Source organism: Grampus griseus (genome assembly GCF_964374135.1).
Source record: "Grampus griseus genome assembly, chromosome: 13".
NCBI classification, from domain to species: Eukaryota; Metazoa; Chordata; class Mammalia; order Artiodactyla; family Delphinidae; genus Grampus; species Grampus griseus.
Genome location: NC_139007.1, coordinates 79,571,419 through 79,597,206, shown reverse-complemented (window position 1 = coordinate 79,597,206; position 25,788 = coordinate 79,571,419). Strand labels below are relative to the sequence as shown.

Sequence of the window (25,788 nt, the reverse complement as noted above, 5' to 3'; positions counted from 1 at the left end):
ACTCTTCTTTCCCGGTTGCCACTCTTCTCTAGTTACAATCCAAGGCCTAAAGAGCACCTGCCGGTACCATTAGCCCGGGCGCGGTGGTCACGGCAAGACGATGAAAATGAGGAGGAAACAGTCTCCTCGTTTAAATCCGAACCTTTCAGAAGGCAGCGTCTAGCTGGGACCCGAGAGGTTGAATAGATTGAATGCTGATAGGTCCTCCAAGCCCGGTAATTGTCATATTAAAGTGAAAGACCCAGAGTAAAGTAAAATTACTCTCTTCCCCAAATTCGGATCTGTGGGCTAATAGAGCGGTCTCTTTCTCCAATTGACTTTACCAATGGAGAAATGAGGTTCTTGCTTTCTGTTCCTCAGATGAAATTGTACTTCTCTAATTGTGTGTTCATGTGATTTACGAACCTAGCTCTTCCATTTATTTCCCTCTTCCTGTGCTTCAAATCTTTCCCGTCCGGTTGGTTTCCATGTTGTTGTGCATGCTCGCTCCCTCTCTCTTTAATCTGACCCAGGTATAGTTCTTCTCAAGTATATTTTCTTTTTTTCCTTCTTGAATGCATTCTCCTCCTTGACGGTCTCATCACTTCCATCACATCAAACCTCCATTCTTGTGCTCCAGGTGCTGGCCTGATGCCTGCACATTAATGACCTGTGAGAACTCTAAACACCGCCTCTCAAACTGAACTAGTTCTCACTCCACCCTCACTTCAAAATCTGCTTTTCTTCCTGTATTTTTCCAAATCATCCAGATTTAAGACCTTATTTATTTATTCAGCAGAGATTTTGCACAATTATGTATTGCACAGACCCTATTCTATACAATGGTGAACAAGCAACTAATTATAGTGGGGGAGAGGGACACTAAAAATCAGTTAACAAGAAGGGGTAACTGATGTGAAGTTATAAAGAATGACTGGGAGGGCTTCTTTGGTTAGGAGGTCATCAGAAATGGCCTTCAGTTCAAGCAGATTTCTGAGTAAAACAGTAACTTCTACACACCAGCAATAACTAACTAGGAATTTTAATAATAAAAAAGATACTATTCATAACTGTATTAAAAACTGAAGGTATCTGGAAATAAATCAGACTAAAGCTGCATAGTCCTTTAAGGAGAGAATTATAATGCTCTACTGAAACACATAAAAGAAGACCCAGGTAAATGGAGAGATATACCATATTCAGGGATAGGAAGACTCAGTATCATAAAGATGTCAGTTTTCTCCAATTCTACAGATTCACTGCAATTCCAATTAAAATTGCTGTATAGTTTTTCATGGAACTTGACATGCTGAACCTAACATGTATATGAAAAGGCAAAGCACCCAGAATTGCTAACTCAATTTTGAAGAAAAATAAAGTCTCTTCCTCCCAGATATCAAAACAATATAAAGCCATGATAATTGAGACTACTGTCTTAATTACTGGTATTGGTTTAGGGACAGGTAAGTAGACTCATGGAACAGAATAGAGAGCTTAGAAACACGTCCACATACATATGGAAGCTAAGTATAAGGTTAGCTTTGGTAAGCTTTGGTATTACAAAAGCACAGAGTATTCAATAAATGATGCTGAGATATGTGGTATCCGCATAGATTGAAGACAAATTAGATTCCTACTTCACACCGTTCACAATAGTAATTTCCAAATGGATTGAAGACCTAAGTGTGAAAGACACACATGAAAAATATTTAGAAAAAAAAAGGAAATATAGGAGGCTATGTTGTCTCTAGGAAAGATTTCTTTTTTGTTTGTTTTATTTGGGTTAAATACACGTAACATAAGATTTACCATTTTAGCCACTTTTAGGTGTACAGTTCAGTGATATTCATGTTATCATGCAACCATTACTACTACCTATCTCCAGAACTTTTTCATCTCTCTGGGAAGGATTTTTTAAGCTACAAAAGCACGTTGAGGATGCCATTGCAAATGAGAGATGATGGTGACTTGCACTAGAGTAGTAACAGTGAGGATGGAAAAGAGTGGCAGGATTTGGCTTATATTTTGATGGCAGAAAACAAGAATTGTGCATGGTTTGGATACGAGGTGAGGGGAAAACAAGGAATCAAGGCCAACATATGTGTTTTTTGCTTGAGCTCTGAGGTAGATCATTCACTATTTATCATAAAAAACCATTTACTATTTGTTTGGTGCTGATGAGGAGAATGAGAGGAGGAAGAGTTCAGGGAGAAAAAATAAAGAATTCTGTTTTGGGCAGTTAAGTTTGAAAGGCCTGTTTTACATCCAAGTGGAAATGTTCCAGTAGCTGTTGGATACATGAGTCTGGAAAGATTGTGGCTGAAGGTACCACTTTGGGATCACTAGCATATAGATATTTAAAACTGTGATGTGTTAGAATTGGATTTGGTTTCATTACATAGAAAATATAATAATGGCTTAAATATGCATATGATTCTATAGGTAGGCAGGCCACAGATGGTATGGCAGCAGCTCTGTGATCATCAGGGATTCAGATTCCTCTGTCTTGCTGTTCTGCCATCCTTAGCATGCTACCTCATGATTGAGATGACTGCTTTAATTCCAAATGCCACCTGCTCATAGCAAGAGGGAAGCTTGATGGAAAGGCACATACTTTTCTCTTTAAGGACACTTCTCAGGTGTTGCATATGACACATCCACTTACAACCCATTAACCAGTTCTTAATCAGTGACACACTAACAAGAAGGAAAGATAGGTGATGTAGTCTTTATTCAGCTGTGTGCCCAGTGTTTTATAGAGTTACACATGTATCTGCACTATGAACCAGCAATTCCACTCCTAGATATTTACCCAAGAGAAATGAAAATATATGTCTACAAAATGACTTGTATCAGACCGCTTGTGGTAGGCAGAATACTGGTGCCCCAAAGATGTCCATTCCCAAATCCCTGGAACCTGTGAATATGTTACATTACAAGGAAAAGGGGACTTTGCAGATGGAATTAAGGTTACAGATTTTAGGGTAGGGAGATTATTTTAGATGTTCTAGGAGAGACTAATGTAATCACACAGACCCTTTAAAGTGGAAGAGGAAAGCAGAAGAGTCAGAGATGTGGCAATGTGAGAAGGATAAGCTGTTGCTGGTTCTCAGATGTAAGGGGCTACCTGCAAAGACTAGAGGGAAGGCTCTGAGAGTGAAGGGTGGCACTCAGACAACAACTAGCAAGGAAACAAGGACCTCAGTCCTGCAGCTGCATAGAACTGAATTCTGCCAACAGCCTGAATGAGCCTGGAAGTGCAGTCTCCCTCAGAGCTTTCAATAAGTGATACAGCCCAGCTAACACCTTGGTTTCAGCCTATGAGTCTTAGATAAATTTAATCTAAAATGGTGTCTAGGAATCTGCGTTTTAATAATCTGCAGATAATTTTAGGGTGACATTTAGAGAAACACTGGTTTATATGCTGATCTTCAATAACTTCATCCAAAACTATGGTTTCAATTAATAATATGTGCCGATGACACAAATCTATAATAGATGACATAAATCTATATCTATAGTGTAGACCTCTCTGCCGAGCCCACATAGCTTAATGGACATCTTTCATGAATATTTTATAAGAACCTTCATCTCAGCATGTTGAAATTGGGAATTTCCCTCAAATCCATTTCTCTTCTTGTATTTTTCTATTTTGGTAAATGTTATCCCTTATATACTAACTAATCCAAACCAGAAACTGAGAATCATAATTGCCTCTTCCCTTTTACCCATTCCTCTCCATCTCTCACCCAGTTGTTTATCAGATTCTTTTCTCTTATTATCTCCTTAAGTCTGTTTTTTTCTTGATTATTCTCAGAGCCACTGCCTTAATTCAAGTACATGTTTCTCCTTGATTATTGTTAAAAGCCTCCCTATTGGTTCTCCCCGTCTCTACTTCAGCTCTCCTCCAACCTATTTTCAATCTTGTCAAGTTTTCTAAAAAAAGTTTTTTAATCTTATTATTCTCTTTCTTAAAGTTAATCTCCCGTCAGCTTCCATAACTCAGGGTAAGCTTCATACTCCTTAATTTAGCTAAAAAGGACTTTCATGATTGACTGGCCCCTGCCTTCAACACTCCTCTGTTAGTAATCAATAAAATGACTTGACATAAAATCAGTAAGAAAGAAAACACCTGAAAAGCACCATCAACTAATAGTCATTTGTAGGTCCCTCTACCCAGCAACAACAGAATATACATTCTTTTCAAGTGAGTATGGAATATTCATCAAGAGAGACCATATTCTGTATCATAAAGCAAGCCAAGATTTAAAAGAATTGAAAGTATACAAAGCCTGTTCTCCAACCACAATGAAATTAAACTAAAAATCAATAACAAAGATACCTGGAAATTCCCAAATATTTGGACATTAAGATACTTCTAAATATCCCATGGGTCAAAGAGGAAGTCACAGTGCAATTAGAAAATATTTTTAATTGAATGAAAGAAAAAAAACAGCATATCAAAATGTGAAGGATGCAGTCAAATCAATACTTAGAGGGAAATTTTTGGCATTAAATATTTACATTAGGAAAAAGGAAATTTTAGATTAGTGATCTAAGCTTCAATTTTAAGAAGCTTGAGAAAAAAGAGCTATTTGAAATCAAAATAAGCACAAGGCAGAGACTATTAAGAGCACAAAGTAATGAAATTGATAATGAAAAAACAGGAGAGTAATTCAATGAAACTAAAACCTGAGTCTTTGAAAATATCAATGAAATTGAGAAATCTCTAGCTAGACTGGCAGAAAAAAAAGAGAGAAGAGACACGGATGTAGAGAACAAATGTATGGATACCAAGGGGGTGAAAGCAGAGGGGTTGGGGAGGTGGTGGGATGAATTGGGAGATATTGGGATTGATATATATACACTAATATATATAAAATAGATGACTAATAAGAACCTGCTGTATAGCACAGGGAACTCTACTTCGCTGTACAGTAGAAACTAACACAACATTGTAAAACAACTATAACCCAATTAAAAAAAAAAAGAAAATGGTGAGGAAAAAAAAGACACAAATTGTCAAAACTCAGGAATGAAAGAGAACATGTCACTTTAGACCCTAAGACCTTAAAAAGATAATGTGGGAATCCTACTTAAAACTTTTTAAGGAAGAAAGAATACATACATAAACTGGGTATACTACATACCCAGTATGTAGTATAAACATACTACATAAACTGTTCCAGAACATAAAAGAAGATGGAACACTTGCCTACTTATTTTATGAGACCAGCAATACCTTGATGTGAAAACCAACTACATCAGAAGAAAACTAGATATTAGTATCTCTTGTGAACATAGACACAAAAAATATTAACAAAATACTAGCAGGGGCTTCCCTAGTGGCGCAGTGGTTAAGAATCTGCCTGCCAATGCAGGTGACATGGGTTTGAGCCCTGGTCCAGGAAGATTCCACATGCCGTGGAGCAACTAAGCCTGTGTGCCCCAACTACTGAGCCTGTGCTCTGGAGCCTGCGAGGCACAAGTACTGAAGCCTGCGTGCCTAGAGCCCATGCTCCGCAACAAGAGAAGCCACCGCAATGAGAAGACTGCGTACCACATGAAGAGTAGCCCCTGCTCACCGCAACTAGAGGAAGTCCGCGCACAGCAACAAAGACCCAATGTAGCCAAAAATTAAAAAAAAAAAAATTAGCAAATCCAAAACAATATTTAAAAAGGATATTGTATCGTGACTTAGGTTTATTCTGGGAATATTAATTGGGGAAATGTATTATATTAACAGACTACAGAAACATCATATGTTCACCTTAATTAATGCACAAAATGCTTCTGACAAAATTCAGCAATTCGGGAATAGAAGGGAATGTCCTCAAAGAGAAAAAGGACAGCTACAAAGAGTCTACAGCTAACATCATCCTTAATGGTGAAAGACTGAATACTTTTCTCCTAAGGTCAGGAACAATACAAGGATATTTGCTCTCACTATTTTTATTCAGCATTGTATTGTAGGTCCTAGCCTGTGAAGTAAAGCCAGGTAAAGAAATAGAAGGCATATTGGTTGGAAAGGAAGAAATTGAACTGTCTGTATTCACAGGCAACATAACTGTCTATGTAGAAAAATCCAAAACAATCTACAAATAAAGGTCCCAAAATTAATAAATGAGCTTAGCAAGGTCACAGGATACAAGGAAATACACAAAACTCAATCATTTTTATATACTAGTAGTGAACAACTGGAAATTGAAATTAAAACCCAAATAATTATTTATAATTGTACTAAAAACCATAAAATACTTTGGTATAACTCTTTAAAAGTACATACAATATTTGTATGCTGGAAATTACCAAACATATGTGAAAAACATGATAGATGATTGAACAAATAGATAATCCATATTAATGGATTGGAAGACTCAATCGAAATTTCAGAAGAATTTTTTTGTAGAAATAGACAAGCTGATCCTAAAATTTATATGGAAGGGCAAACTGGAGTAGCAAACACAATTTTGAAAAAACACAACAGGGCTTCCCTGGTGGTGCATTGGTTGAGAATCTGCCTGCCAATGCAGGGGACACGGGTTCGAGCCCTGGTCTGGGAAGATCTCACATGTCGCGGAGCAACTAGGCCCATGAGCCACAACTACTGAGCCTGCATGTCTGGAGCCTGAGCTCCACAACAAGAGAGGCCGCAATAGTGAGAGGCCTGCACACCGCGATGAAGAGTGGCCCTCGCTTGCTGCAGCTAGAGAAAGCCCTCTCACAGAAATGAGGACCCAACACAACCAAAAATAAATAAATTAATAAATTAATTAACAATACAAAACAAAAAAACAACAAAGTTCAAAGATACACATTACCTGATTTCAAGTCTACTGTAAATATACAGTAGTCAGGATGAATGTGGCATTGGAACAAAGATTGCGTCAACGTATAGATCAATGAAACAATAATAGACATGTATACATGTGGTCAGTCAACTGATTTTTGGCAAAGATGCAAAGGCAATTAAATGGGGAAACAGTCCTTTCAACAAATGATTCTAGAACAATTGCATATGCATATGCAAAAAAAGAACCCTAATCTATAACTTTCACTCTATACAAAAATCCACTCAGCATGGATCATAAACCTAAATGTAAAACCTAAAACTGTTAATCTCCTAGAGAAAAGTATAGGAGAATAACTTGGTGACCTTGGATGAAGGAAAGATTTCTTTTATGACACACCAAAATCATGATCCATAAAGTTAAAAGTTGATTAATTTGACTTCATCAAAATTGAGAACTTTTGCTCTTTGAAAACACATTTAAGAGAATGAAAAGACAAGCTGTAGGCTGGAAGAACATATTTACAAATCACATGTCTAACAAAGACCTTTTATCCAGAGTATATATAAAATACTCCCAAAACTCAATAAATAGGAAACAAACAACCTTATTAAAAATGGTCAGGGACTTCCCTGGTGGTCCAGTGGTTAAGACTCTGCACTTCCACTGCAGAGGGCAAGGGTTTGATCCCTAGTCGGGGAACTAAGATCCCGCATTCCATGTGGTGCAGCCAAAAAAAAGGGGCAAACATTTTTTTACAGACTCTTCACCAAAGAATAAATAGAGATGGCAGATAAACCCATGAAAAGATGCTCAACATCACTGGTCATTAAAAAAAATGAAAGTGGGACTTCCCTGGTGGTCCCGTGGTTAGGACTTTGCCTTCTGTTGCAGGAGGTACAAGTTCAGTCCCTGGTTGGGGAGCTAAGATCCCACATGCCTCGTGGCCGAAAAACCAAAAACATAAAATAGCAGTATTGTAATAAATTCAGTAGAGACTTTAAAAATGGTCCACATAAAAAAATATATCTTACAGAAATGCAAGTTAAAACCATAATGAGATATTATTATACACCTATTAGAATGCATAAAATTAAAGTGACTGACCCTGTCAAGTGTGAATGAAGATGCAGTACAACTGGATCTCTAATAATTTACTGTTGGTAATACAAAATGGTACATCCATTTTGGAAAAGTTTCTTATAAAGTTAAACTACATTTACCTTATGACTCACATCTAGGTTTTTACCCAAGTGAAGTGAAAACTTATATTAACACAAAAAAATCTGTATGCAAGTGTTTATAGCTACTTTGTTCATAATCACCAGAAACTGAAAACAAGCCAAAATTCCTTCAGCTGGGGAATGTATAAACAAACTAGTATATCCATAGGATGGAATGGTACTAAGCAATAAAAAAAATAAATTACTAATACAACAACACCGATGATTCTCAGTTGCCTTTTGCTAAGTGAAGGAAACCAGACTCATAGGCTACATACTGTATGATTTCGTTTACATGGCATCTTTGCAAAGGCAAAACTATAGTGACAGAAAACAGATCAGCGGTTTCAAGAGCTAGGTGTGGAAGAGATTTGACTACAAAAGGGGAAAGAATTGTTTGGGTTGATAAGACTGTTTTAAATTTTGATTTGATGGCATTTATCAAAACCTTAGAGCTGTACGTTTAAAGGGTTAATATTACTATGTCTAAAACACCTTAAAAATGGAAAAAAAAAGTATATGAACAAAATTTTTTTATCAGGGACTTCCCTGGTGGCACAGTGGTTGAGAATCTGCCTGCCAGTGCAGGGGACATGGGTTCAATCCCTGGTCTGGCAAGATCCCACACACCACGGAGCAACTAGGTCCAGGTGCCACAACTACTGAGCCTGCGCTCTAGAGCCTGCGAGCCACAACTACTGAGCCTGTGTGCCACAACTACTAAAGCCTGTGTGCCACAAATACTGAGCCCACATGCCACAACTACTAAAGCCCGCGTGCTCTAGGGCCTGTGTGCCGCAACTGCTGAGCCTGCATGCCTAGAGCTTGTGCTGTGCAACAAGAGAAGCCACCACAGTGAGAAACCTGCACACCGCAACAAAGAGTAACCCCTGCTCGCTGCAACCAGAGAAAGCACATGCATAGCAGCGAAGACCCAATGCAGCCAAAAAAAAAAAAAAATTATTTTATCACTTCTTCCTCTGAAACTGAGAGGCAAACCTGTAGCACTCTTGATAGACAACTTAGGACCACTAATTTTCTAGATATTAAGAAACACTGATGTGGGCAATGGGGAATTACTGAAAGATTTGAAGCAGGGGAATAACGTGCTCAGATTTAAGAAGTTACTTTTACTTCCAGGCAGCATCCTCTGCTCCTTCCATACACATGAAACTTTTTAGTTAGGATGCAGTGAAAGAACTTGGAATTGTGAGAAGGAAGAGAAGAGGAAACTCAGGAAAAGTTGTAGCACTGAGGGAAAGCTTGAAGCAAGTTATTGGGTTATCAGAAACTGATAAGAGACCTTAATTACTTGGACCTTATGTGCAACAGAGTTAAAGTCAGCCTAGCTTAAAGGTGATTGTCTTGAAGGTGTACACATTCAAGGAAATAGGGACTAGCAGATTTTTTCCATTAGACTATAGAAGCAGCATGAAAACTTTCTTTTACCAAGAGCATTAAAGAGTGGAAATTGGAACTCTGATTAAAACCACGTATGGTTGTGGGGTTTGAATTCACACTGTCCTCATAGTGCTGGGAACCCAGGTTGAGATATCCAGAAATTTGTAATACCTGTCATACTTTGACCAAGAAAGTTTAAAACTGCTGTGTGCACAGTTGACCCAGAGCACATAGGACTCCCACAGAAAATATTCCCACTGAAGATGAGCTCTCAATCAAAGATTACAAAGCATATAGACAAACCACTGTGAAAGATAGCCAGCCCTAATTATTAGAAATAGTGGTCCAACAGACAAACTTTAAAATAAGTATGTTTCAACTGTAAAGGAAGGTTTAGAAACCACATGTACCAGCTAGCTTTTTGCTGCACTGTAAACTATTCCAAAGCTCAGTTTACTAAAACAACCATTTTATTATTGCTTATAAGTCTAAGGGTTGAATATGGGTTTTGTAGGGTCAGCTAGGGGCTAGTTAGCTAGAGATTACCTCATACGCCTGTCAGCTGGTGCTGGCTGTCAGTTTGTACTGGTGTTTGGGCAAATGGGGATATTCGGCAGCATTTCTCTTTTCATTCAGCAGAGTAAGCTGGGCATCTTTTCATGGTGGAGGTCACACAGTTCCCAAGAGCAGCAAAGACAGAAGCCTCAGTGTGCAAGTGCTTCTCAAGTCTCTGCCTGCATCATGTTTCTGTTGTCTTATGGCCAAAGTCAGTTGTAAGGCCAGTCCCTAGTCAGTATGGGAAGGCACTAGCAAGGAACATTCACACAGGAAAAGGAATAACTTGTGGCCATTTTTACAATCTGTCATAATTTAAGACAGAAACAGAATAGTGTGTAAAAAGAGCAGACAAGTGTGAAAGTAAGCCAAATAGAAGTTTTAGAAATAAAAGTAACTGAAATAATCAGTAGATAGATTGAATGGCAAGCTAAATACAGCTAAATAAAGGATGAATTGGAAGATAGATTTGAGGAAACAATCCATAATGCATGTCAGGGACAGAAAAAGGTAGAAAATATGGAAGAAACTGATATTTGGAGTATAGAGTAAGAAAGTCTAACATACATCTAATAGGAGTACCAGAAGGAAAAAATAGAATGGAGCACACCAAATCCTGAGCAGTATATGTAAAACACCCATAAAATAGGGACATTTAAGAACATCAGAAATAAAAGATCTTAAAACTGGTGGATGAAATAAAATAATCATGATAATGATAAAATTTATTGAGCACTTAACTTGGAATAGACACTATTCTGTGTGTTTTACATGTATCAACTCATATAATATTTATAATAACCCTTTAAAGTAGTCCTATTGCTACTGCCATTTTGTAGATGAGGAAAGTGAGGCACAGAGAGGTTAGTTAGTCCATAATCATATGTCTAGTTGTGTTTTAAAATGTACTCAGGATTTCTTTTTAATCATGGATGGTAAGGTGACACAAAGACAGCTGCCTTGAAAGAAGAGTTTAGTGTTGTTTCCAAGAGGAGGGATGTGCCATGCCGTGCACAGCCACCTGGGGAAACATTAGGGTTCCCCGGTGTAGAAGGAGTTAGAGGGAAACCATGGGCAAGAGCCTTTGTTGTGATTTTCATGGGAAGGAATGGATAAGACAGGATAGATAAGCTGAACAAGTTTAGGGTTGGATAGATTGAATAATTTTGGCAGCCTCTGGGCTGTACGGGAGGTCCCTAGTTGTCTGATACCTGGCCCTGGGTTGATTCAGGGTAAGGGGAATATTGGCATGGTGTATGATAAATAAAGGAGGCATTGCAGAGTAGAGACTAAGGATTGGTGGGTTTGCCTGTGAAAGGTGTGCTTAGAAGCAAAATTCTTCACAGTTTCTAAGAATTAGGTAACCCTGGAAGGGGAAGTCACCTCCTGGGTCCTCAAGGCCCCAAGATGTCAGAGCATCATAAAAGACACAACTAATATAGGTTGTTGGCGGAACTGGATTTGAAACTAGGCAGTGTGGTTCTACAGAGAATATTATAAACCTCTTTATATTTTGCCTGCAAAGAAACAAAAAGTAGACTTACAACAGATTTCTTATGAGCATCAATAAATATCAGATGAAATGTCACTAGAAGTAGCATGAACATGCTTAAGGAAACCTACTATTAATTTAGAATTCTAAACCCAGCTAACTATATTTTAGGACAGAGTGAAATATAAAACATTTAATTTATTTATTTTTATTGAGGTACAGTTGATTTACAATATTATATTTGTTTCAGGTGTACACCATAATGATTCAAAATTTTTTTTGAATTTTATTTTTTTACACAGCAGGTTCTTATTAGTTATCCATTTTATACATATTAGTTTATATGTGTCCATGCCAATCTCCCAATTCATCACACCACCACCATGACCCCACCACTTTCCCCCCTTGGTGTCCATATGTTTGTTCTCTACATCTGTGTCTCTTATTTCTGCCCTGCAAACTGGTTCATCTATACCATTTTTCCAGGTTCCATATATATGCATTAATATACGATATATGTCTTTCTCTTTCTGACTTACTTCACTCTGTATGACAGTCTCTAGATTCTTCCACATCTCTACAAACGACCCAATTTCGTTCCTTTTTATGGCTGAGTACTATTCCATTGTATATATGTACCACATCTTCTTTACCCATTCATCTGTTGATGGGCATTTAGGTTGCTTCCATGACCTGGCTATAGTAAATAGTGCTGCAGTGAATATTGGGGTGCATGTGTCATTTTGAACTATGGTTTTCTCTGGGTACATGCCCAGTAGTGGGATTGCTGGGTCACATGGTAATTCTATTTTTAGTTTTTTAAGGAACCTCCATACTGTTCTCCATAGTGGCTGTATGAATTTACATTCCCACCAACAGTGCAAGAGGATTCCCTTTTCTCCACACCCTCTCCAGCATTTATTGTGTGTAGATTTTCTGATGATGCCCATTCTAACTGGTGTGAGGTGATACCTCATTGTAGTTTTGTTTTGTTTTTTTAACATCTTTATTGGGGTATAGTTGCTTTACAATGGTGTGTTAGTTTCTGCTTTATAACAAAGTGAATCAGTTATACATCTACATATGTTCCCATATGTCTTCCCTCTTGCATCTCCCTCCCTCCCGCCCTCCCTATCCCACCCCTCCAGGCTGTCACAAAGCACCGAGCCAATATCCCTGTGCCATTCGGCTACTTCCCACTAGCTATCTACCTTACTACGTTTGTTAATGTGTATATGTTCATGACTCTCTCTCGCCCTGTCACAGCTCACCCTTCCCCCTCCCCATAACCTCAAGTCCGTTCTCTAGTAGGTCTGCGTCTTTATTCCTGCCTTACCCCTAGGTTCTTCATGAAATTTTTTTTTCTTAAATTCCATATATATGTGTTAGCATATGGTATTTGTCTTTTTCTTTCTGACTTACTTCACTCTGTATGACAGACTCTAGGTCTATCCACCTCATTACAAATAGCTCAATTTCGTTTCTTTTTATGGCTGAGTAATATTCCATTGTATATATGTGCCACATCTTATTTATCCATTCATCTGATGATGGGCACTTAGGTTGTTTCCATCTCTGGGCTATTGTAAGTAGAGCTGCAATGAACATTTTGGTACATGACTCTTTTTGAATTTTGGTTTTCTCAGGGTATATGCCCAGTAGTGGGATTGCTGGGTCATATGGTAGTTCTATTTGTAGGTTTTTAAGGAACCTCCATACTGTTCTCCATAGTGGCTGAACCAATTCACATTCCCACCAGCAGTGCAAGAGTGTTCCCTTTTCTCCACACCCTCTCCAGCATTTATTGTTTCTAGATTTTTTGATGATGGCCATTCTGACTGGTGTGAGATGATATCTCATTGTAGTTTTGATTTGCATTTCTCTAATGATTAATGATGTTGAGCATTCTTTCATGTGTTTGTTGGCAGTCTGTATATCATCTTTGGAGAAGTGTCTACTTAGGTCTTCTGCCCATTTTTGGATTGGGTTGTTTGTTTGTTTTTTTGTTATTGAGCTGCATGAGCTGCTTGTAAATTTTGGAGATTAATCCTTTGTCTGTTGCTTCATTTGCAAATATTTTCTCCCATTCTGAGGGTTGTCTTTTGGTCTTGTTTATGGTTTCCTTTGCTGTGCAAAACCTTTGAAGTTTCATTAGGTCCCATTTGTTTATTTTCGTTTTTATTTCCATTACTCTAGGAGGTGGGTCGGAAAGGATCTTGCTGTGATTTATGTCATAGAGTGTCCTGCCTATGTTTTCCTCTAAGAGTTTGATAGTTTCTGGACTTACATTTAGGTCTTTAATCCATTTTGAGCTTATTTTTGTGTATGGTGTTAGGGAGTGATCTAATCTCATACTTTTACATATACCTGTCCAGTTTTCCCAGCACCACTTATTGAAGAGGCTGTCCTTTCTCCACTGTACATTCCTGCCACCTTTATCAAAGATAAGGTGTCCATATGTGCGTGGGTTTATCTCTGGGCTTTCTATCCTGTTCCATTGATCTATCTTTCTGTTTTTGTGCCAGTACCATACTGTCTTGATTACTGTAGCTTTGTAGTATAGTCTGAAGTCAGGGAGCCTGATTCCTCCAGTTCCTTTTTTCGTTCTCAAGATTGCTTTGGCTATTCGGGGTCTTTTGTGTTTCCATACAAATTGCGAGATTTTTTGTTCTAGTTCTGTGAAAAATGCCAGTGGTAGTTTGATAGGGATTGCATTGAATCTATAGATTGTTTTGGGTAGTAGAGTCATTTTCACAATGTTGATTCTTCCAATCCAAGAACATGGTATATCTCTCCATCTATTTGTATCATCTTTAATTTCTTTCATCAGTGTCTTATAATTTTCTGCATACAGGTCTTTTGTCTCCTTAGGTAGGTTTATTCCTAGATATTTTTACTTTTCTGTTGCAGTGGTAAATGGGAGTGTTTTCTTGATTTCACTTTCAGATTTTTCATCATTAGTATATAGGAATGCCAGAGATTTCTGTGCATTAATTTTGTATCCTGCCACTTTACCAAATTCATTGATTAGCTCTAGTATTTTTCTGGTAGCATCTTTAGGATTCTCTATGTATAGGATCATGTCATCTGCAAACAGTGACAGCTTTACTTCTTCTTTTCCGATTTGGATTCCTTTTATTTCCTTTTCTTCTCTGATTGCTGTGGCTAAAACTTCCAAAACTATGTTGAATAAGAGTGGTGAGAGGGGGCAACCTTGTCTTGTTCCTGATCTTAGTGCAAATGCTTTCAGTTTTTCACCATTGAGGATGATGTTTGCTGTGGGCTTGTCATATATGGCCTTTATTATGTTGAGGAAAGTTCCCTCTATGCCTACTTTCTGCAGGGTTTTTATCATAAATGGGTGTTGAATTTTGTCAAAAGCTTTCTCTGCATCTATTGAGATGATCATATGGTTTTTCTCCTTCAATTTGTTAATATGGTTTATCACATTGATAGATTTGCATATATTGAAGAATCCTTGCATTCCTGGAATAAACCCCACTTCATCATGGTGTATGATCCTTTTAATGTGCTGTTGGATTCTGTTTGCTAGTATTTTGTTGAGGATTTTTGCATCTATGTTCATCAGTGATATTGGCCTGTAGTTTTCTTTCTTTGTGACATCCTTGTCTGGTTTTGGTATCAAGGTGATGGTGGCCTCGTAGAAGGAATTTGGGAGTGTTCCTCCCTCTGCTATATTTTGGAAGAGTTTGAGAAGGATAGGTGTTAGCTCTTCTCTAAATGTTTGATAGAATTCTCCTGTGAAGCCATCTGGTCCTGGGCTTCTGTTTGTTGGAAGATTTTTAATCACAGTTTCAATTTCAGTGCTTGTGATTGTTCTGTTCATATTTTATTTCTTCCTGCTTCAGTCTTGGAAGGTTATACCTTTCTCAGAATTTGTCCGTTTCTTCCACTTTGTCCATTTTATTGGAATAGAGTTGCTTGTCATCGTCTCTTAGGATACTTTGTATTTCTGCAGTGTCTGTTGTAACTTCTCCTTTTTCATTTCTAACTTTATTGATTTGAGTCCTCTCCCTCTTTTTCTTGGTGAGTCTGGGTAATGGTTTGTCAATTTTGTTTATCTCCTCAAAGAACCAGCTTTTAGTTTTATTGATCTTTACAATTGTTTTCTTTGTTTCTATTTCATTTATTTCTGCTCTGATCTTTATGATTTCTGTCCTTCTACTAACTTTGGGTTTTGTTTGTTCTTCTTTTTCTAGTTCCTTTAGGTGTAAAGTTAGGTTGTTTATTTGAGATTTTTCTTTTTTCTTGAGGTAGGCTTGTATAGCTATAAACTTCCCTCTTAGAACTGCTTTTGCTGCATCCCATAGGTTTTGGATAATCATGTTTTCGTTGTAATTTGTCTCTAGGTATCTTTTGATTTCCTCTTTGATTTCTCCAGTGATCTCTTGGTTATTTAGTAACGTATTGTTTAGCCTCCACGTGTTTGTGTTTTTTACGTTTTCTTCCCTGCAGTTGATTTCTAATCTCATAACGTTGTGGTCAGAAAAAATGCTTGATATGATTTCAGTTTTCTTAAATTTACTGAGGCTTGATTTGTGACCCAAGATGTGATTTATCCTGGAGAATGTTCCATGTGCATTTGAGAAGAAAGTGTAATCTGCTGTTTTTGGATGAAATGTCCTATAAATATCAATTAAATCTATCTGGTCTATTGTGTCATTTAAAGCTTGTGTGTGGATGATCTATCCATTGGTGTAAGTGAGGTGTTAAAGTCCCCCACTGTTGTTGGGTTACTGTCAGTTTCCTCTTTCATAGCTGTTAGCAGTTGCCCTATGTATTTATTTATTTTTTAATTTTTTAATTTATTTATTTTTTGCTGTACGCGGGCCTCTCACTGTTGTGGCCTCTCCCGTTGCAGAGCGCAGGCTCAGAGGCCATGGCTCACGGACCCAGCCGCTCCGCAGCATGTGGGATCTTCCCGGACCAGGGCACGAACCCGTGTCCCCTGCATCGGCAAGCGGACTCTCAACCACTGCGCCACCAGGGAAGCCCGCCCTATGTATTTAGGTGCTCCTGTGTTGGGTGCATATATATTTATAGTTGTTACATCTTTTTCTTGGATTGATCCCTTGATCATTTTGTAGTGTCCTTTCTTTTCTTTTGTAACATTCTTTATTTTAAGGTCTATTTTATCTGATGTGAGTATTGCTACTCCAGCTTTCTTTTGATTTCCATTTGCATGGAGTATCTTTTTCCATCCCCTCACTTTTAGTCTGTGTGTGTCCCTGGGTCTGAAGTGGGTCTCTTGTAGACTGCGTATATATTGGTCTTGTTTTTGTATTCATTCATTGAGCCTGTGTCTTTTGGTTGGAGCATTTAATCCATTCATGTTTAAGGTAGTTATCGATATGTTTGTTCCTATTACCATTTTCTTAATTGTTATGGATTTGTTTTTGTAGGTTGTTTTCTTCTCTTGTGTTTCCCACTTAGAGAAGTTCCTTTAGCATTTGTTGTAGAGCTGGTTTGGTGGTGCTAAATTCTCTTAGCTTTTGCTTGTCTGTAAAGCTTTTTGTTTCTCCATTGAATCTGAATGATATCCTTGCCGGGTAGCGTAATCTTGGTTGTAGGTTCTTCCCTTTCATCACTTTAAATATATCATGCCACTCCCTTCTGGCTTATAGAGTTTCTGCTGAGAAATCAGCTGTTAACCTTATGGGTGTTCCTTTGTATGTTATTTGTCATTTTTTGCTTGTTGCTTTCAATAATTTTGCTTTGTCTTTAATTTTTGTCAATTTGATTACTGTGTGTCTCGGTGTGTTTCTCCTTGGGTTTATCCTGCCTGGGACTCTCTGCGCTTCCTGGACTTGGGTGGCTATTTCCTTTCCCATGTTAGGGAAGTTTTCAACTATAATCTCTTCAGATATTTTCTTGGGTCCTTTCTCTTTCTCTTCTCCTTCTGGGACCCCTGTAATGTGAATGTTGTTGCATTTAATGTTGTCCCAGAGGTCTCTTAGGTTGTCTTCATTTCTTTTCATTCATTTTTCTTTATTCTGTTCCGTGTCAGTGAATTCCACCCTTCTGTCTTCCCAGTTGCTTATCCGTTCTTCTGCCTTAGTTATTCTGCTATTGATTCCTTCTAGTGTATTTTTCATTTTAATTATTGTATTGTTCATCTCTGTTTGTTCTTTAATTCTTCTAGGTGTTTGTTCTTTAATTCTTCTAGGTCTTTGTTAAACATTTCTTGAATCTTCTCGATCTTTGCCTCCATTCTTTATCCGAGGTCCTGGATCATCTTCACTATCATTATTCTGAATTCTTTTTCTGGAAGGTTGCGTATCTCCACTTCATTTAGTTGGTTTTCTGGGGTTTTATCTTGTTCCTTCATTTGGTACAAAGTCCTTTGCCTTTTCATCTTGTCTATCTTTCTGTGAATGTGGTTTTTCTTCCAGAGGCTGCAGATTTGTTGTTCTTCTTGCTTCTGCTGTTTGCCGGCTGTTGGATGAGGCTATCTAACAGGCTTATGCAAGTTTCCTGATGGGAGGGACTGGTGGTGGTTAGAGGTGGGTGTTGCTCTGGTGGGCAGAGCTCAGTAAAACTTTAATCTGATGGGTTGGCCTGGGTTCCCTCCCTGTTGGTTGTTTGGCCTGAGGCGACCCAGTACTGGAGCCTACCCGGTTCTTTGATGCGGCTAATGGCAGACTTTGGGAGGGCTCATGCCAAGGAGTACTTCCCAGAACTTCTGCTGCCAGTTTCCTTGTCCCCACAGTGAGCCACAGCCACTCCCTGCCTCTGCAGGAGACCCTCCAGCACTAGCAGGTAAGTCTCGTTCAGTCTCCTGTGGGGTCACTGCTCCTTCCCCCGGGTCCCGATGCACGTACTACTTTGTGTGTGCCCTCCAAGAGTGGAGTCTGTTTCCCCCAGTCCAGCCAAAGTCCTGCAATCAAATCCCGCTAGCCTTCAAAGCCTGATTCTCTAGGAATTCCTCCTCCTGTTGCCCGACCCCAGGTTGGGAAACCTGACGTGGGGCTCAGAATCTTCACTTCAGTGGGTGGACTTCTGTGGTATATGTGTTCTCCAGTTTGTGAGTCACTCACGCAGCAGTTTTGGGATTTGATTTTATTGTGGTTGTACCCCTCCTACCGTCTCATTGTGGCTTCTCCTTTGTCTGTGGATGTGGGGTATCTTTTTTGGTGCGTTCCAGTGTCTTCCTGTTGATGATTATTCAGCAGTTGGTTGTGATCGGTTCTCTCACAAGAGGGAGTGAGCACACGTCCTTCTACTCCACCAACTTGAACCAGTCTCAATGATTCAAAATTTTTTAGAGGACACTGCACTTATAGTTATAAAATATTGGCTATAATCCCTGTGCTGCACTGTATATACTTGTAGCTTATTTATTTTACATATGGTAGTTTGTACCTCTTAATCCCGTACCCCTATATTGCCTCTCCATATTCCCTCTCCCCACTGGTAACCACTAGTTTATTTTCTATATCTGTAAGTCTCTTTTTTATTATAATCACTAGTTTGTTTTGTTTTTTAGAGTCTACATATAAGTGATAACATGCAGTATTTGTCTTTCTGTGTCTGATTTATTTCACTAAGCATAATACCCTCCAGGTCCATCCATGTTGTTGCAAATGGCAAAATTTCATCCTTTTTTTTTTTTTTTTTTTTTTTGCGGTACGTGGGCCTCTCACTGTTGCGGCCTCTCCTGTTGTGGAGCACAGGCCCCAGACACGCAGTCTCAGCAACCATGGCCCACGGGCCCAGCCGCTCCGCGGCATGTGGGATCCTCCTGGACCGGGGCACGAACCTGCGTCCCCTGCATTGGCAGGTGGACTCCCAACCACTGGGCCACCAGGGAAGTCCAAAATCTCATCCTTTTTTAAGGCTGAATATTATTCCATTGTATATATACCACGTCTTCTTTATCCATTCATCTGTTGATGGACACTTAGGTTGCTTCTATATCTTGGCTATTGTAAACAATGCTGCTATGAACATTGGGGTGCATGTATCTTTTTGAATTAGCATTTTAGTTTTATTTGGATATATACCCAGGAGTGTAGTTGATGGATCATATGATAGTTCTAAGGTTTTTGCAAAAATATTTATTTATTTATTTATTCATTTGATTGCACCAGGTCTTAGTTGCAGCAGGCAGTCTCCTTAGTTGCTGCTCACCAGCTCCTTAGGTGCGGCCCGTGTGCTCCTTAGTTGTGGCAGATGGGCTTCTTAGTTGTGGCATGCATGTGGGAGCTAGTTCCCTGACCAGGGATCGAAACCGACCCCCCTGTATTGGGAGCATGGAGTCTTAACCACTGCGCCACCAGGGAAGCCCCTGTTTTAGTTTTTGAGCAACCTCCCAACTGTTTCGACAGTAGCTGCACCAATCTACGTTCTCACCAACAGTGTATGAGGGTTCCCTTTTCTCCACTTCCTTGCCAGCATTTATTATTTGTGTTCTTTTTGATGATAGCCATTCTGACAGGTGTGAGGTGATATCTCATTGTGGTTTTTATTTACATTTCTCTCAGTTGAGAATTTTTTTATGTGCCTGTTGGCCATCTGTGTATCTTCTATGGAAGAAATGTCTATTCATGTCTTCTGCATTCTTTAATTGGGTGTTTTAAAATGTTGAGCTGTATGAGCTGTCTATATATTTTGGATATTAACCCCTTATAGGTCATATTATTTGCAAATATTTTCTTCCATTCGGTAGGTTGTCTTTTCATTTTGTTGATGTTTTCCTTTGCTGTGCAAAAGCTTTTACATTTAATCAGGTCCCAATTGTTTGTTTTTGCTTTTGTTTCCTTTGCCTTAGGGGACAGATTCAAAAAAATATTGCTACAATTTATGTCAAAGAGTATTCCGTCAGTGTTTTCTTCTACGGGTTTTATGGTTTCAAGTCTTACATTTAGGTCTTTAATCCATTTGGGGTTTATTTTTGTATATGATGTTAGAAAATGTTCTAATTTCATTCATTTACATGTAGTTGTCCAGTTTTCTCAGTGCCAATTATTGAAAAGACTGTCTTTTCCCCATTGTATATTCTTGCCTCTTTTGCCATAGATTATTTGACCGTAAGTATGTGGGTTTATTTCTGGGCTCTGTATTCTGTTCCGTTGATCTATGTCTCTTTTGTGCCAGTACCATACTACTTTGATTACTGTAGCTTTGTAGTATAGTCTGAAGTCAGGGATGTGATTCCTCCAGCTCTGTTTTTCTTTCTCAAGATTGTTTTGGCTATTTAGGGTCTTTTTTGTTTCTATACAATTTTTAAATTATTTGATCTAGTTCTGTGAAAAATGCCATTTGTATTTTGATAGGGATTTGATTGAATTTGTAGATTGCCTTGGGTAGTATGGTCCTTTTAACAATATTAATTATTCCAACCCATGAATATGGTATATCTTTCCATCTGTTTGTGTCATCTTATGTTTCTTTCATTAGCGTCTTATAGTTTTCTGAGTACAGGTCTTTTACCTCAGGTTTATTCCTAGGTTTTAAATTCTTTTTGATGCTATTGTAAATGGGATTGTCTCCTTAATATCTCTTTCTGACAGTTCATTGTTAGTGGATAGAAATGCAACAGATTTGTGTATATTAATTTTGTATCCTGTAGCTTTATTGAATTCATTAATGAGCTCTAGTAGGCATCTTGGTAATTTCTATGTCTGAAGTGTCATGTTATCTGTAAACAGTGACAGTTTTACTTCTTCCCTTTTAATTTCGATTCCCTTTATTTCTTTTTCTTATCTCTTTCTTGTGGCTAGGACTTCCAAAACTATGTTGGATAAAAGTGGAGAGAGCAGGCATCCTTGTCTTGTTCCTGATCTTAGAGGAAATGTTGAGGTATGTTTCCTCTATACCCACTTTCTGGAGTTTTTTTTTCAATCATAAATAGATGTTGCATTTTGTCAGAAGCTTTTTCTGCATCTATTGAGGTGATCATATCGTTTTTATTCTTCAGTTTGTTAATGTGATGTATCACATTGATTGATTTGTGGGTATTGAAAAATCCTTGCCTCCCTGGGATAAATGCCACTTGATCATGGTATATGATCTTTTCAATGTACTGTTGGATTCGGTTTCCTAATATTTTGTTGAGAATTTTTGCATCTGTGTTCATCGGTGATATTGGTCTGTAACATTATTGTTTTGTGATATCTTTGTTTGGTTTTGGTATCAGGGTGATGCTGGCCTTGTAGCATGAGTTGGGAAACATTCCTTCCTCTGCAGTTTTTTGCAATAGTTTGAAAGGGTAGGTGTTAACTCTTCTCTAAATGTTTGGTAGAATTCACCTGTGAAGCTATCTGGTCCTGGGCTTTTGTTTGTTGGAAGATTTTTAATCACAGTTTCAATTTCAGTGCTTGTGATTGGTCTGTTCATATTTTCTATTTCTTCCTGATTCAGTCTTGGCAGGTTGTGCATTTCTAAGAATTTGTCCATTTCTTCCAGATTGTCCATTTTATTGGCATAGAGGTGCTTGTAGTAATCTCTCACGATCTTTTTTATTTCTGCAGTGTCAGTTGTTACCTCTCCTTTTTCATTTCTAATTCTATTGATTTGAGTCTTCTCCCTTTTTTTCTTGATGAGTTTCGCTAGTGGTTTATCTATTTTGTTTATCTTCTCAAAGAACCAGCTTTTAGTTTTATTGATCTTTGCTATTGTTTCCTTCATTTCTTTTTCATTTATTTCTGATCTGATTTTTATGATTTCTTTCCTTCTGTTAGCTTTGGGGTTTTTTTGTTCTTCTTTCTCTAATCGCTTGAGGTGCAAGGTTAGGTTGTTTATTCGAGATGTTTCCTGCTTCTTAAGGTGGGCTTGTATTGCTATAAACTTCCCCCTTAGAACTGCTTTTGCTGCATCCCATAGGTTTTGGGTCGTTGTGTCTCCATTGTCATTTGTTTCTAGGTATTTTTTTATTTCCTCTTTGATTTCTTCAGTGATCACTTCGTTATTAAGTAGTGTATTGTTTAGCCTCCATGTGTTTGTGTTTTTACAGATCTTTTCCTGTAATTGATATCTAGTCTCATGGCATTGTGGTCAGAAAAGATACTTGATACAATTTCAATTTTCTTAAATTTACCAAGGCTTGATTTGTGACCCAAGATGTGATCTATCCTGGAGAATGTTCCATGAGCACTTGAGAAAAATGTGTATTCTGTTGTTTTTGGATGGTGTGTCCTACAAATATCAATTAAGTCCATCTTGTTTAATGTATTATTTAAAGCTTGTGTTTCCTTATTTATTTTCATTTTGGATGATCTGTCCATGGGTGAAAGTGGGGTGTTTAAGTCCCCTACTATGAATGTGTTACTGTCGATTTCCCCTTTTATGGCTGTTAGTATTTGCCTTATGTATTGAGGTGCTCCTATGTTGGGTGCATAAATATTTACAATTGTTATATCTTCTTCTTGGATCGATCCCTTGATCATTATGTAGTGTCCTTCTTTGTCTCTTTTAATAGTCCTTATTTTAAAGTCTATTTTGTCTGATATGAGTATTGCTACTCCAGCTTTCTTTTGGTTTCCATTTGCATGAAATATCTTTTTCCATCCCCTTACTTTCAGTTTGTATGTGTCCCTAGGTCTGAAGTGGGTCTCTTGTAGACAGCATATATAAGGGTCTTGTTTTTGTATCCATTCAGCTAATCTGTATCTTTTGGTGGGAGCATTTAGTCCATTTACATTTAAGGTAATTCGATATGTATGTTCCTATTCCCATTTTCTAAATTGTTTTGGGTTCGTTATTATAGGTCTTTTCCTTCTCTTGTGTTTCTTGCCTAGAGAAGATCCTTTAGCATTTGTTGTTGTAAAGCTGGTTTGGTGGTGCTGAACACTCTCAGCTTTTGCTCCTCTGTAAAGGTTTTAATTTCTCCATCAAATCTGAATGAGATCCTTGCTGGGTAGAGTAGTCTTGGCTGCAGGTTTTTCTCCTTCATCACTTTCAGTATGTCCTGCCACTCCCTTCTGGCTTGTAGGGTTTCTGCTGAGAGATCAGCTGTTAACCTTATGGGGATTCCCTTATGTGTTATTTGTTGTTTTTCCCTTGCTGCTTTTAATATGCTTTCTTTGTATTTAATTTTTGACAGTTTGATTAATATGTGTCTTGGCGTATTTCTCCTTGGATTTATCCTGTATGGGACTCTCTGTGCTTCCTGGACTTGATTAACTATTTCCTTTCCCATATTAGGGAGTTTTCAACTATAATCTCTTCAAATATTTTCTCAGTCCCTTTCTTTTTCTCTTCTTCTTCTGGAACCCCTATAATTCGAATGTTGGTGCGTTTAATGTTGTCCCAGAGGTCTCTGAGACTGTCCTCAGTTCTTTTCATTCTTTTTTCTTTATTCTGCTCTGCAGTAGTTATTTCCACTATTTTATCTTCCAGGTCACTTATCCGTTCTTCTGCCTCAGTTATTCTGCTATTGATCCCATCTAGAGTACTTTTAATTTCATTTATTGTGGTGTTCATCATTGCTTGTTTCATCTTTGTTTCTTCTAGGTCCTTGTTAACTGTTTCTTGCATTTTGTCCATTCTATTTCCAAGATTTCGGATCATCCTTACTATCATTATTCTGAATTCTTTTTCAGGTAGACTGCCTATTTCCTCTTCATTTGTTAGGTCTGGTGCATTTTTATCTTGCTCCTTTATCTGCTGTGTGTTTTTCTGTCTTCTCATTTTGCTTATGTTACTGTGTTTGGGGTCTCCTTTTTGCAGACTGCAGGTTCGTAGTTCCCGCTGTTTTTGATGTCTGTCTCCAGTGGCTAAGGTTGGTTCAGTGGGTTGTGTAGGCTTCCTGGTGGAGGGGACTAGTGCCTGTGTTCTGGTGGATGAGGCTGGATCTTGTCTCTCTAGTGGGCAGGTTCACGTCTGGTGGTGTGTTTTGGGGTGTCTGTGGCCTTATTATGATTTTAGGCAGCCTCTCTGCTAATGGGTGGGGTTGTGTTCCTGTTTTGCTAGTTGTTTGGCATAGGTTGTCCAGCACTGTGGCTTGCTGGTCGTTGAGTGAAGCTGGGTGCTGGTGTTAAGATGGAGGTCTCTGGGAGATTTTCGCCATTTGATATTATGTGGAGCTGGGAGGTCTCTTGTTGACCAGTGTCCTGACGTTGGCTCTCCTACCTCAGAGACAGAGCCCTGACTCCTGGCTGGAGCACCAAGAGCCTTTCATCCACACGGCTCAGAATAAAAGGGAGAAAAAGTAGAGGGAATTAGTAGAAGTATGAGGAAAGAACGAAGGAAAGGAGGGAAGGAAGGAAGGAAGGAAGAAAGAAAGAAAGAAAGAAGCAAAGAAGGAAAGAAGGCAGAAAGGAAAGAAAGGAGGGAGAGAGGGAGGGAGGAAGGAAGGAAGCAGGGAAAGAAGGAAAAAAGACAGAAAGAAAGAAGATACAGTAAAAATAAAATAAAGTATAATAAAGTTATTGAATTAAAAAATTCTTATTTAGAAAAAAAAAAGGGACGGATAGAACCTTAGGACAAATGTTGGAAGCAAAGCTATACAGACAAAATCTTACACAGAAGCATACACATACACCCTCACTAAAAGAGGTAAAGGGGGAAAAATCATAAATCTTGCTGTCAGAGACCACCTCCTCAATTTGGGATGATTCGTTGTCTAAAAGAGGGAAGGAAGGAAGGAAAGAAAGAAAGAAAGAAAAAGAAAGAAAGAAAGAAAGAAGGTAAAGTATAATAACGTTATTAAAATTAATTATTAAGAAAAAAATTTAAAAAAAAACCATGGACGGATAGAACCCTAGGACAAATGGTGGAAGCAAGACTGTACAGACAAGATCTCACACAGAAGCATACACATACACATTCACAAAAAGAGGAAAAGGGAAAAAAATCATAGATCTTGCTACTAAAGTCCACTTCCTTAATTTGGGATGATTGGTTGTCTATTCAGGTATTCCACAGATGCAGGGTATATCAAGTTGATTGTGGAGCTTTAATCCGCTGCTTCTGAGGCTGCTGGGAGAGATTTCCCTTTCTCTTCTTTGTTCTCACAGCTCACAGGGGCTCAGCTTTGGATTTGGCCCTGCCTCTGCGTGTCGGTCGCTGGAGGGCGTCTGTTTTTTGCCCAGACAGGACGGGGTTAAAGGAGCCGCTGATTCGGGGGCTCTGGCTCACTCAGGCCCGGGGGAGGGAGGGGCACGGAGTGCGGGGCGGGCCTGCGGCGGCAAAGGCCGGCGTGACTTTGCACCAGCCTGAGGCCCGCCGTGCGTTCTCCCGGGGAAGTTGTCCCTGGATCCCGGGAACCTGGCAGTGGCGGGCTGCACAGGCTCCGCGGAAGAGGGGTGTGGAGAGTGACCTGTGCTCGCACACAGGCCCCTTGGTGGCGGCAGCAGCAGCCTTAGCGTCTCCCACCCGTCTCTGG

General features: G+C 38.8%; 1 protein-coding gene across 1 annotated transcript in view; it reads left to right on the top strand.

Annotated features, from left to right (window-relative positions):
- The window catches only part of SERAC1 (serine active site containing 1), a 91,974-nt gene that overhangs the window by 269 nt on the left and 65,917 nt on the right, over positions 1–25,788 (top strand). The gene's annotated exons all lie outside the window — the stretch shown is intronic.